Source organism: Oryctolagus cuniculus, chromosome 8 (assembly GCF_051225735.1).
Source record: "Oryctolagus cuniculus isolate XC-2025 breed Fujian yellow rabbit chromosome 8, ASM5122573v1, whole genome shotgun sequence".
Taxonomy (NCBI): Eukaryota; Metazoa; Chordata; class Mammalia; order Lagomorpha; family Leporidae; genus Oryctolagus; species Oryctolagus cuniculus.
In genome coordinates, this window is record NC_142874.1 from 25,841,840 (window position 1) to 25,854,477 (window position 12,638).

The 12,638-nt window shown below is 39.2% G+C and overlaps 1 pseudogene; it reads left to right on the plus strand.

Moving 5' to 3' along the window:
* Nucleotides 1-12,495: 12,495 nt before the first annotated feature.
* Nucleotides 12,496-12,638, plus strand: part of LOC149124942 (DCN1-like protein 3 pseudogene) — a 34,797-nt pseudogene continuing 34,654 nt past the window's right edge.

A 12,638-nucleotide genomic window follows, 5' to 3' on the forward strand; every position in this document is an offset into this window, starting at 1 on the left:
TACATGAAGGAGATTGATGTTAGTTATTGGAATGCTGGATGATGTTATAGATGTGCAAACTCCCTCACTGTGAGAGTTGTTCTCAGAATCCCAAGGGCTGTTTTGTGTTCTTTTTACCTCTAAGCTCTACTTCTTTTCCCTAACACGATCTTTGCCAGTGCCTATAGTATTGTCTTTCTCCCTCCACCCCTACTTTAAAATACTGATTTGGAGTTCTTTTTTATGACCTTGTTATCAATGCATGTCTAATTGTATATGTTGAAACTATTTTATCTCCATTTGTGGGTTGTCCTTTCCTATGTTTTACTGTTGTTTATTTTTTATTTGAAAAGCAGGGAGGGGGGACAAACAGAGAGCTCTCATTTGTTGGTCTATTCCCCAAATGCCCATGAATAGCTGCAGCTGGACCAAGCCAAAGCCAGAATTCTGAACTCAATCTGAGACTCCCATATGGGTGGCAAGTACCCAGGTGCATGAGCCATTACCTGGTGTCTCCCAGAGTTTGCTTTAGCAGGAAGCTGGAATTAGAAGAGAGCTGGGATTCAAAGCCAGGCACTCTGAAATAAGTTGTCTTTCAACTGTGGAGTCAAATGCCCACTCCTTTGGTATTCTTAATAAATGGATTTTGTTTTTTTTTATGTTTTAAAAATTCTTCTTTGTTCCAATGCTATAAGATATTCTTCTGCATGACTTCCAAAAATTTCATTGATTTATCTTTTTAATTTAAATCTCTAATCCAACTGAGATTGATTTTTGTGTGTTATAAAAAACAGTGATTCTACTTTTTTCTCCACTAGGATAATCCATGGTGCCAAAACACGTATTAAAAACTTTTCCCTTTCCCCAGTGACCTACTAAATTTCTATGAGTAGACTTGAGCCAATACAAATTTTTTTAATCAACTTTAGCTGTATAATATCAGCTTTGATATCAGGTAGGGTGTGTAACAGCATATAGTTCTTCTCAGTTTAGAGTTTCCTGATTATTGAGCTTTTATTATTCCATAAAATTTAAAATCAGTTATTAGAAAAAATGAATTACAATCACATTGAGTGTATTAATTAATTTGGGGAGAGTTGAGAAATTTGCAAAATTGAGTAATTCTATCCATACTTGTAATAAATATGTTCATTTATTTAGACCTTTTACTGAGGACTTTCCATAAATTTTATGATCCTCTGGATAACTTCTTTTATTAAAATTATTCTCAAATATTAGATGCTTTGTTCATATCTTTTTAACATTTTCTGGTGTACAGAAATACAATTGACTTTTCAGAATAATTTGACCTTAGCAAACGTGCTGAACTTTGTTAATAATTATGATTTTTTTCCTATGGATTCTTTTTATGTCCTTTGTAAACAGTTAAAATACCTATAAATAATAATGGTTTGTTTTTTCCTTAAAAAAAAAAACCCTTTCCTTTCTCTATTCTTACTGATTTATTTAGTTAGTGTCTACTTCAGTGTTATATTAAAGATAATTGAAAACGAATCTTGATGAAGAATGGGATGGGAGAGGGAGTGGGAGATGGGATGGTTGTGGGTTGGAGGGAGGTTATGGGGGAAAAAGCCGCTATAATTAAAAATTGTCAAAATTTGTACTTTGGAAATTTATATTTATTAAATAAAAGTTGAAAAAAAAGAGATCATGGGTATTTTCATTTTGTTTCTGACCTTAAAGGAAATTATTTTAATAATTTACATTCAGTATTATGGTTGCTATAGATTTTTTTGAAGATTTATTTATTTGAAAGGCAGAGTTATAGAGAGAGGGAGAGAGAGAGAGAGAGATCTTCCATCTGCTAGTTCATCCCCAAATGGCCACAGTGGCCACAGCTGGGCCAGGCTGAAGCTGGGAGCTAGGAGCTTCGTCCAGGTCCCCCACAAGGGTGCAGGAAGCCTTAGCACTTGGGCCATCTTCCACTGCTTTACCCAGGCACATTAGCAGAGAGCTGGATGGGAAGTGGAGCAGCCGGGATGTGAACTGGTGCTCATATGGAATCCAGCACTGGAGGCAGCAACTTTACCTACTATGCCACAACACCAAGCCCTGCCACAGATTTTCAATGATACACTTTATAATTCTTAGAAATGTGCCTTTTATTCCAAGTTCTGTCTCTATGGCTATCTCTCCATATAGGTACACAAATGTAAATATCTACACACATAATAAATAGGTTGGACTTACACTTTTAGTGTAAAACCTACGTTTTAGTGATCTATTGTACTGCATCATGATTACAGTCAATAATAACATGTGATATAGTTCAAAATAGCTAAAGCAATAGATTTTTAATGTCCTTAACACAAACATTTAAGCTGGCAAGATAATTGATATGTGAACCTTGGCCAGATTTTTCTACCATGTACACATCAAAACATCACATTGTAGTCTATAAATATACACAATTATTATTTGTCAACTTAAGTTATTAACAAATAAATGGAATCATATAAAATGAATACACATACATTTCTTAACTGATGACATCGTTATGGCCTTATTCTTTTAATATACTAATGGAGTTTCCATATGAGCTCATCATTTGCTAATTTTCTCATCCTTTTTTTTTTTTAATTTTTTGACAGGCAGAGCGGACAGTGAGAGAGAGAGAGAGAGAGACAGAGAGATAGACAGAGAGAAAGGTCTTCCTTTTGCTGTTGGTTCACCCTCCAATGGCCGGCGCGGCCGGCGCACTGCACTGATACGAAGGCAGGAGCCAGGTGCTTCTCCTGGTCTCCCATGGGGTGCAGGGCCCAAGCACTTGGGCCATCCTCCACTGCCATCCTGGGCCTGGAAGAGGGGCAACCGGGACAGAATCTGGCGCTCCGACCGGGACTAGAACCCGGGGTGCCGGAGCCGCAGGCGGAGGATTAGCCTAGTGAGCCGCAGCGCCGGCCACTAATTTTCTCATCCTAAAACAACCTGCAGTTTACCTGGGGTTGGCTTGCTAATGTTTTGTTTAGATGTGTGGCTCCAAATTTCCTGAGTGAGAATGGTATCTTATTTTCCTCTTTTGTAAAGGCTTAGTTTGTTTTTGTATAAGTCTTATTCCAGAATAAAAAGAAAAAAAATACAAATAGGGGTTTGGGGGAAGTTACCCCTATTTGTATGTGTTTTTGTGTTTTGAGTATTTTTTTTGTAATTTAATGGTAATTCTTTCATTGAGTGTTTGGTAGTATACCCTAGAAGATCACATGGGTGTGTACTGCCCCTAATGGAATTACTACAATGGTTCTACAGTAATTTGTATAAACATTTATATGATTTCTTCTGGAGTTAATCAAGCTACAATTTTTAGAATTTTTCCATGTCAGTTAATATTTTAAATTTATTGTTGTGCATGTATGCGTAACACAGCCTCTATTATCTCCTTAATATCTTAGCATCATACTTAGTTACTTTTTTATTGCTGATATTCCTTACTTATTTTTTATTTTTCTCTTGTCCATCTTGCTAGAGAGTATCACAGAGCCAGTGCGGGCTTTCTGCATGCTTTCTATTGTTTGCTGCTATTCTACTTTATTCTACAGCCTTGCTTTTATTCTGCTGTTCATTTTCTAACTCCCATATGGAATCAGTATTTTAATAGCATTTAACTTTGCTTATTTTCCAGTGAAATGTTTAAAGCTATCAATTTCCCTCTAAGAATTGCACTAGCAATTTTCCCTCCATTTTTGGTATGCATACCCTTGGTTGTGTTCAGTTTTAATGTATTCAGTATATATTTGCCTTTCATTAAGTTCTTTGTCCGTGAGTTATTTAGAATTTGTCACTTTGTTCTTTTTTTTTTTTTTTTTAGGTATTGTTTTACCCAACTCAGTGGGTTGACATCTTTGATCCATTGTGGAATTCTGACCATTTCATCTGATTATTGCTCTTCCTTTATTCTTTCTCTCTGCTGTAACTGATTTTGTATATGTTACTGCTTTTTGACTTAATTAGATTGTGGCAGGTAACATAATGTGAAACATACTAATCCTTTGATCTCTGTTGGAGCTTACTGATGACCCAGTTCATAGTAATTATTTGTGTCCTAAAAATATGTTTGTCTAACTACATGCAGTGTGCCTACAAACACATACTCTTCAGATAAAACTTTTTATTGTTTTATTCAGCTCTGAGATATCTTTGTAACACACTCTTCCTTGCTTGATCCACAAACTCGAGAGAAGGTGTGAAATATCCCAACCGCGATGATTGTTCTGTTAAACATCTTTTTTACTTTTAAAGTTTTACTTTAAATGGGTGATGTGGTCTCATTATTTACATAAAAGTTTAAAGCGCTAGCTCTTCATTATAAATTAAACTGAAAGGCAGAGTTACAGAGAGGCAGAGGCAGAGACAGAAAGAGAGAGAGGTCTTCCATCCCCTGGTTCATTCCCTAGGTGGCTGCAATGGGTAGAGCTGAGCCAATCCGAAGCCAGGAGCCAGGAGCCAGGAGCCTCCTCAGGGTCTCCAACGTGGGTACAGGGGCCCAAGTACTTGGGCCATATTCCCCTGTCTTCCCAGGCCATAGCAGAGAGCTGGATCTGAAGTGGAGTAGCGGGGACCTAACCAGCCCACATGGGATGCCGGAGCTGCAGGTGGTGGCCCTACTCGCTATGCCACAGTGCCGGCTCTGGAACTGTATATATTCTTTAGGTATGCCTCTGACATTTGGCATTGATTCTCCTCTCTGCTGTTTAACTCCTGTTTGAAATCTTTATCTTTCAATAGAACTAATGCAATCACAGCTGTTGTGATTTCTGACATAATTGAAGTTATTTATTTCATTTTTTGACAGGCGGAGTTAGACAGTGAGAGAGAGAGAGACAGAGAGAAAGGTCTTCCTTCCGCTGGTTCACTCCCCAAATGGCTCCTATGGCTGGCACGCTGCGCGGATCCAAAGCCAAGAGCCAGGTACTTCTCCTGGTCTCCCATGGGGTGCAGGGCCCAAGCACTTGGGCCATCCTCCACTGCACTCCCGGGCCACAGCAGAGAGCTGGCCTGGAAGAGGGGTGACCGGGACAGAATCCGACGCCCCGACCGGGACTAGAATCCCGGGTGCCGGAGCTGCAGGCAGAGGATAATCCAAGTGAGCTGCAGCGCCAGCCATAATTGAAGTTATTTCTACCATTCATATTTTTTTAACTTTATCCTAATTTCCTGTTTTTATTTTATGTTTTCATTATTTTTTGCCATTGTCTTCCTTCTAGTTACTTTTTTTATCAATGTGAATTAGGAAGCTTAATAATTTATTTTTACTTTCAGGATTACTTTATAAAATTCAAGATACATACATTAAAAAGGCTAATGTAATCATTTTACCCCATTCAGAGGGGCGGGTGAGCAGCTGGCAGAGCAGTTTGGGAACTCTTGGGATGCCTGCATCTCATATCGGAGTCCCTGGGTCTGAGTCCCAGTTACGCTCAAATTCCACCTTCCTGCTGAAGCACACCCTGGAATCCAGCAGGTGATGCTACCTATGTGGGGGACCCAGATTAGAAGTTTAACTCACTGCTTTCTCCTTTCTTACATGCTAGTCGTGTCCATATTCCAATTTTATTTTTTAAGTCACTAAATTGAGCACTTTGATGTGTTTTACACGGATATTTTTGACATAAAATTTATTTACCCACAAACATATCCATTTCTTCGGTCATCATTCACTCCCATGTTTTAGGTCACTTAACCAAGGGTCACTTTAGTTTTCCTCGAGTCCTTTAGTCTTTTGGTATAAAATTATTCCCATTTGTTTGTCTGAAAATCATTTTATTGTCATCCTATTACTGAAAGATAGTTTGACTATTTGTCTTGGTTTGCTCATTTATTGATGATATTGCTATGTGATCTTCTGGCTTATTAATCATTGAAAACTCAGATATCGATGCAAAGATCATTTTCTACAGGTAATTTGCCTTTTGTTTCTGGCTGTCCTTAAGATATTTTCTTTGTCTTTGGTGTTTTGTAGCTGACCGTAATGCATTTAAGTGTGGGTTTGTTTTCAACAACCTGGGCTTTCTGAAGCCGAGCAGCGTTATTTTTCAACAATCCAGGAAGTACCTCTGCTAGCTCTTCACCACTGCCTTTCTCTCATTTTTTGTTTTCTCTCTTCATACTTTCCTCTGTCTTTTTAATGTGTATTTCATATTTTCTGTTTCCTTTTTTCTCAGTGCCACTTTCTAAGCAATTCTTTTGACTGTTGTGCATTCTCTTTTGGGTATTTAATACAAAGGCCAATTTAAAAATGTTTAGTGATTAGATTTATATTTCTAATGATTCTAATTAGTTGTTTTCCAGAACTACAAGGTCTGCTTTCATGATTTCTGGTTTTGTACTTGAATAGATTTTTAATTTCTTTTTTTTTTTATTGTAGTAGATATTATTCTTATCTGATTATTTCAGTGTCTGCAGTATCTAAAATGTATGCGTTGAGTCTTTTTATTTCTGGGCTTTCATTGATTTTTTTTTTAAATATTTTACTGTACATGTATTTGTTTTGAGAATTTACCTATGGAACTTGTTTGAAACCTGGGCTAAACATAAGTTTTACCTGAGACTATTGTATTTTTATACCCAGTATCTGAGAGCTTTAGTGCAACTCTGGTTTAGAATGAGTTACCAGTTTGAGGCTTCGGAGACTTGCGTACGAATTCTGGCCAGAACACCTTTGAGAATCTGTTTATGGTTGCAAGGATCAAGATTATTTGTTTGCTTCTACTGAGACAAGACTGGCAAATGTTCTTGTTACATATTTCTGTTCTTCGTTTGATTGTGAGTGTCCCTCACATGAAAGGCACAGCTCTTTCTGTTCACAACTTGAATTCAGTGTTCCTGTGTGCTTTCCTGTCTTGGGAAGCCCATACTTTGTTTTCTTAGCCTTTTGACACAAAACTAATGTTGAAAGTATCCAGGGTTGGTGGATGCCTCCAGAGATAGCTTATCTTTCTGGATACCTGCTTTTATTTTATTTGTGTGTGTTTATCTTTCCTTCCTTTTTGTCAGTTTAGCAATGAATGACAAATATTTTGTAAATATTTCATCACAAGCATCACTTAAGCAAGCATGAAAGAGGAAAGAAAATGGAAGGAAAGTACAAGGAGACCTCAAGAGTTTGAGGAGAATGGCATTAAAATAAAAGTTAAAAAGATAAACTTTGTTTCTGAACATAAGCACTACCAAGTTGAAGAAACTTGTAAAGAATGATACCACCATTCAGTTCATCTGAGGATTCTGGGAACTTAGCCATGTAGTCATTTTCACATTGCTAACTGTAAAGGCTATTTTACACTATTTTATTTATTTGGTGGTGGGGGGGAGTGGAAAGAGAGAGAGAGGAGAAATAGAGAGAGAGGGACCTCGCATCACCTTGTTCATGCCACAGCACTGGGGCTGAGTAAGTTCTGAAACCAGAAGCCAGGATCTTAATCCAGTTCTCATCTGTGAGTGATGGGGACCCAGTTGCTTGAGTCATCACTCCTGCTCCCCAGAGTCTCCATTACCTGAAAGCTAGAGTTAGGAGCCAAAAGTGGGAATCAAACCCCAGTACTCCACTGATGGGGTAGGGGTGGGGGGTTCTTAACTGGCTTCTTAATTGTGGGGCTAAATGACTGTACCTTAAGGACTTGTTAATATTACAAAGCAGAATGAGCCAGAAGGAGCCAAATCAGGACTGTAAGGTGGATGCTCACTCACCCTAGTTTGATGAGAAGAATGAGCAAACGCATTGTGATGATGGAGAAGACCTCTGATGAAGCTTTCCTGGGCATTTTTTAGCTAAAGCATTGGCTTTCTCAAGTGAAAATGCTCTCATCATAAGCAGATGTTACCATATTTTGGTCTCCTAGAAAGTTAATAAGAAAAACGCACCAAGCTGCGTAAAAACAATGTTCCTGTGACATCTGCTCTTGACTGGTCCACTGTTTGACAGGATCAATTCCACCTCTTGGTAGCCATTGCTTTGGTTGTGCTTTGTCTTCAGGATCATACAGATAAAGCCCTGTTTCACCTTCTGTTGAGATTCTTCAAGGGAATGCTTCAGGATCTTGACCGTATTTATTGAAAATTTCCACTGAAAGCTCTGCTCTTGTCTGCAGCTGAGCTGAGAACAACAGGTTTGGCATCCGACTTTGAGCAGGAAGTTTTCTCCATTTTAATGTTTTGGTCTGCATTCCGTTAACTGAAGCAAGAGATGTATTTGCTGTTGGCTGTTGTTTCTGCTGTCAATTGCTGGTCCTCTTCAATCATGGCACAAACAAGATGGCTTTGTTTCTTCAAGCAGGCTTCATCTTTAACATCACCTTATCACTTTTTAAAATGGAGTATCCACTTGTCAGCTATCATTACAGAAACACTGTCTCATGTAAACTTTTCATAAAACATGAGTGATTTCATTTTTCCTCCACCCAAGCTTCACCAGAAATTTGATGTTTGTTCTTTCTTCAATTTTATCAGAATTTTTGTTCCCTGACAGATATTCTTTTTTTTTCTAAAGATTTATTTAGTTATTTGAAAATAAGAGCCACACAGAGAGAGGAGAGGCAGAGAGAGAGAGAGAGAGGGAGAGAGAAAGAGAGGTCTTTCATCTGCTGGCTCACTCCCCAGATAACCGCAGCGGCCAGTACTGTGCCCATCTAAAGCCAGGAGCCAGGAGCCACCTCCGGGTCTCCCATGTGGGCACAGGGGCCTAAGGACTTGGGCTATCTTCTACTGCTTTCCCAGGCCATAGCAGAGAGCTGGATTGCAAGTAGAGCAGCCGGGACTCCAACTGTTGCCCATTTGGGATGTTGGCACTGTCAGTGGCGGCTTTACCTGCTACAGCACAGTGCTGGCCCCCATGTTATTTTCTTAGTGCCTTAGCTAGGTGTTGTTCAGATGTTTTAAGGCAAGTTAGTATTTTATTTCAGTGCAAAAATAGTTTTGAAATCTATGCAGTTTTCTTATAATACACATTTTGCACGAATATTTTGAAGACTCCATATACAGCAGACATTTCTGCTCCAAAGAGGAATTTAACTGGTCAGAAGAACATGATGAAATATAAAAAAAAAAAATTGATTATGATTGTTACCCTAAATATATCTGTGAAATGTAAGCTTGCACTGCTCTGCCACCTGCCCCCATTGTGCAGAGCACAAATATTCCCATTAAGGCTGGCATTGATCTGCTTTTTCTCACTTTATCTGCTCCACCTACAGTACAGATACAGTTTTTCCATCAGTGGAATCTGGTCTTGTGTCTAAACACATCTCTGGGAGCTGTAACAAAGCCGGTTTCCCCTCTACCCACTGCCCACTGCTGTCTTCTCCACTATCAGCCCTGCCAAGACACAGACAGGATGGTGGGTAAGCGGTGCAGTTGTCAACAGTGAGGAGCAAGCCAGTCCCATAGGCGTCTTAAGTCTTTGCACTGTGTTTGTTAGTTAACCTCAGTTGCCTTCAGCCTCCTCACCCTGCACCACGCAGCTCATACCTCCAGCACAGGCTTGACCTTCATGCCCAGATCTCAATTTGAGTGCATTTTAGCATCTCCAATCCAAAAAGACGAACACAAACTGAAAATACTATTGCAAACTTTTTTTCTGTTTCTGACAACATCCTGTAAGACTTTTGTGATTGTCGTTTCTACACTGGAATTGGAAGAGAAGATATGGATGTGAATACTCTCCATCCCTGACTCCTTTCTATTTTCAGTTTTATTTGCATAGGATGCATAGCAATAAGTAAAAAACAATCTTTATTGTTAACAACTTCCTAAAAATTCTAGCTAGCAATTTTAGACGAAATCGGGTGGAAGGGGGAGGCTGGCTTTTCAGGAATTCTAACTCTATTTCTAGAATCGAAAGTGACAACTGAGTTTTTCCCAAAGGGTATTTACTTTGATTCCCTTATTTGAGGTTTGGATAAACACTTTGACTTAAATTTATGAGGAAGTCAATAATTTCACAGATAATAGAGCCATTTGCCCAAAAAACACCTTCCTGGGTAATTCAATGTGATAACTCTTGTAGTTTTACCAATTACTCAGCATTCACCAGTATGTAGAAGCCTGACAATATTTCTGTCACTCAGTGAGTCTACATTTGGGTTAAAAAAAAAGGAGTTCTGGCAAAAACTGATTTGCACTACCAAAACATTCAATTTTCCAGTCATCTTGTTTTTATCGGTTACTGTGCGCACAAAGAGGCAGAAAGAACATGGTGCCAAGGAAGGGGATGCCTTCCCAATACTGAGGAAATCGCCAATAATTCACAAAAATGGAGCCTGAAAGAGTTGAAAAGGTCACTCTCCCAGCCATGACAATAGCAGGCATTTGTTTTATCCAGGAGTTATGCTGCGTGTTATCTGTTATATGCTATCTGCATAAATAAATCATTTTGACCTCTGTTACTTCTTGCACAAAATTATCTGCTTTACAGTTGCTTCCTATCCTGATGTCATCAATATTTATAGCTTTTTCTTAAGTTCAATTCCAGTGTACTTTCAATGTACTCTTTTTGAAGCTGGAATTTTTACTCTCAGCATTTTGATGTGATATGTTTATTGTCAGCTACAGTTATTGTTAAGGTATTCAAATACTAATTCAATTATGAGTTCATTTTCAATTTGTGAAAGTAGCACAGTGCAGATTTAAACCTTGAAAGATCTGAAAAATCATTATGTCTGGTAAAAGTTCCTTACTGTGAAAATGTATTCTGACCATATAGGGATGTCTATAAAAAGATCTTTATTCCTTTAGAAAAATATTGGCTTTTTTTTTTTAAAGAGCCCCATTTAAAAAATTGTCTAGTGTGTAAAACTGTTTATCTTCCTAATCTAGAGTGGAGTTGAGGAGAACTGTGGTTCTCCTGGGTAGCTGTTTATTCTGGGTGTGGATCCAGACATTGTTTTAACACATCATGTATGAAACACAAGTCACAAAGGACACGTGGCAAGTGCTGACCACACATAATAATACACAACCAAGGCAAACTGCAAACACAGCCTTGCCTATACCGTTCCTTTTTAAAATAGCTTTATTGCCTGTTATCTTCAAATGTGAGAGTGAACACATTGAAACCAATGTTTTCCAGCAGTCCTCAGGGAGAAAAATCTAACTTAAATCTTCCTATCGAAGGGAGATTCTGTACCCTGTGAACTGCACGGAGATGACAGGACAGGGTTGAGGGCTGCACATTCCTCTGCAGCCGGGAGGGTGAATCTCTCACGTTCTCATCACAGAACATGTCATGGGCTTGAGGTGGGGCATGATGCGGTTGGCTCGCCTTGGCGGTTTCCACCCGGTGCTCAAAAATCATATATCACTTTGTGTCCTATGAATATATACAGTTGTGCCATATCAATAGCAAGTGTAAAAATTTTCATCATAAAAGAAAGAGTCAAGAAAGTTTTGTTACCCATACCACTCATCAATTTTCTCCCTATTCTGTGTTGTCCTGCTATGAGTCATGACAGTTGTTCCTCCAACTCTTACTGTGAACCTTACTCCACTTGGACAGGATTCTAGCCAGGTGCACTTTCTCTGGCTTATCTGAAAATGCCTCCTGGCCTATCAAGTCTCTGAGTTTGCTTCATGAGGATTGCTGTTTAAATGCTCATTCGTGGTTTTTTTTTAAGATTTTATATTTATTTATCTGAGAGTTAGAGTTATAAACAGAAAGAAGGAGAGACAGAGAGGTCTTCCATCCGCTGGTTCACTCCCCAAATGGCCGCAACAGCCTGAGCTAGGCCGAACCAGTGAGCCTGGCACTTCCTCTGGGTCTCCCACGTGGGTGCAGGGGCCCAAACACTTGGGCCATCTTCTACTGCTTTCCCAGGCCATAGCAGAGAGCAGATCAGAAGAGGAGCAGCTGAGACTCGAACCGGTGCCCATAGGTGATGCCAGCACCACAGGCAGAAACTTAGCCCACCACACCACAGTGCCACTGGCCCCATGTGTTTATTTCTTAATTTGTCTTTGAAAAGATATTTACAACATCCTGTGCAATAGACTATGAATAAAAACATGCTATTTCTGGCATGATTATGTTTTTCTTTAAATATGTGTTTATTTATTTATTTAAGTGCAGAATCACACAGAGGAAGAGAGGTAGCAAGAGAAAGGTCTTCCGTTGGCTGGTTCACTTTCCAGACTACTACAATGGCTGGAGCTGGTGCATGCTGAAACCAGGAACCCAGTACTTCATCCAGGTCTCCCACGTGGGTGCTAGGCACCCAAGTGCTTGGACCACCTTCCACTGTCTTCTCAGGTGTGTAACAAGGAGTTGGGCTGGAAGTGGATCAAGGACTCAAACTAACAACCCCATTTGGGATGCCAGCATCACAGATGGCAGATTTACCTGCTGTACCACAGTGCTCTCCTGGGTCACGTTTTTTTCACATGGTATTTTTATGTGTCTTGAGGAATTTAAACAGGTACTCCAAAGATTTTTCTTTAGAATTTTTTCTCATTTACCTCTTTATAGCTTAAAGCTTCTTTGCCAGCATAATGTGAACAAGGTGACTTGGAGATATGCATCCTATCGTCAGTGACAATAAGGCTTTTCTATCACTGTTCCAGTTCTTCAGTCCTACCGTGTTCGCAAGCCCTCAGCCTCATCAGGAATCTCTTGCAAAGTTAACGTATGTCCTTATGTGTATGGGATATAATTAGGT